Here is a 1,807-nt window from a genome sequence, read left to right on the forward strand (position 1 = left end):
TAATGGTTTTGCAGTTAAACAAGAAACTGTACGAAGTATTTTAAAAATAATTGATCCTGATGGTGTGGAAATTAGAAGTCGTAAAAGACTAAAGAGACGATTGTACTTTAACCCAGGCCCTAACCATACATGGCATACAGATTGCTATGATAAGTTAAAACCTTATAGAATTTCTATAAGTGGGTGTATTGATGGATTTTCCAGATGTATAGTTTGGTTAGAAGCAGCACTTTCTTGTAGTGACCCAAGAGTCATAGGACATTTTTATTTAAATACAGTAGAGACATTAGGTGGATGTCCAATTACTTTAAGATTTGATAGAGGTACAGAAAACCGTCAATATTGAGCAATTTCATAAGTTTTTGCGTAGAAATAACACTTCTCAAAGACCATCTTACTTATACGGTACAAGTTCTTCAAATCAAAGAATTGAAACATGGTGGAGTATTCTACGAAAACATTTTACCCAATTTCGGATGGACCTATTCTGTCAATTAAAAGATGATGGATACTTTGATGGATCATTTGTTAATAAAAATTTGATCAGATAGTGTTTTATTGGAAAAATCCAAGTAATTATAACTTAGCAAATAAAGGTTTTCTATAATTTATTTAAAACGTCAGGTTAAATATAAGTTGTATTCTTTGAACAATAAACAGAAATGTAGTTGCCCATTATTTTCAAATGTCCAGTATGATAAGTGATAATTATAATATATATGTATAATAACAGTATGATATAATAATTACAATTGACTTATTATTTAGTATAGTAATATTATTTTATTAATATCAATAACACAATGAATCTCTCTTTTTCTATAAAAAGTTTAAAAGTATAAAATAAAAACTACTCGTTTTACTTCAATTACTTACCTAAGGTTTAATTGCAAAAAATTACCAAAGTGCAAAATATTCAAATCCATTTTAAATGGACACAATTTCTTTAAGTAATACACTTATGTAGTAATGTATACATATAAGCTATAAGACAAGTTAATATTATATTATATACACTAAATATTTATTTATCAACATCTTATGTTAAACTTTCCAGAAAGAACTTAATGAAATGGCACTAGAGTGGAATGTACACAGAATCAGAAAATCTAGAAATAGTATCTGTTGTTATGGAAGACCTATAACAACGTTTGAAGCACCTGAAGAATTTAATACAACCAACTTTATACATATTGTTCAAGAAAATGAATTACAACTTTGTAAAAATGAACTGATTAATTTAACAAATGTAACATGTGATCCAACTATTAGTGAACTATGTTCTATTATACTAGCAGAAGAAGTGATTTGTATTCCTGATAAATCTTATAGTATAATTGATGTTTATATTATGTTAAGAAACAAATTAAAAGATACGTTAGAGTAGATGATATTGAACTATTGAAGTACCTAATACCTATATTATTTACATAATTTAAATTTTATTCCTATTTAGTAAATAGGTAATATATATTTTTGTATTTTATCTGGTAATAATAACTAACTAAGACCACTAAGAAGTCATGGTAGAAGATCAATGGAAAAATAAAGTCATAAAAAAAAAATATTTATATAGTATAATTAACGAATAATATGTTTATTTATTACTATACCTAGTCTATAAGACTATTTTTCTTTGGTAAATATTGCAATTAAATGAAATTTTATTATTTACTACTCATGTGTATACAAACCAATATTTTTTGAATAAGAACAGCCCTTTTCTACAGGAAATTTTTTGATAGATAATTTCTCTGAAAATGTTGATGAAATAAAATTAAAAATTTTATGAATAGGTTTTAAGTGA

General features: G+C 25.5%; 1 pseudogene; it reads left to right on the forward strand.

Moving 5' to 3' along the window:
- Positions 1–476: 476 nt before the first annotated feature.
- LOC126553859 (uncharacterized) lies at positions 477–1,387 on the forward strand (annotated as a pseudogene).
- The last annotated feature ends 420 nt before the right edge of the window (positions 1,388–1,807 follow it).

Source organism: Aphis gossypii, unplaced genomic scaffold (genome assembly GCF_020184175.1).
Source record: "Aphis gossypii isolate Hap1 unplaced genomic scaffold, ASM2018417v2 Contig00348, whole genome shotgun sequence".
Taxonomy (NCBI): Eukaryota; Metazoa; Arthropoda; class Insecta; order Hemiptera; family Aphididae; genus Aphis; species Aphis gossypii.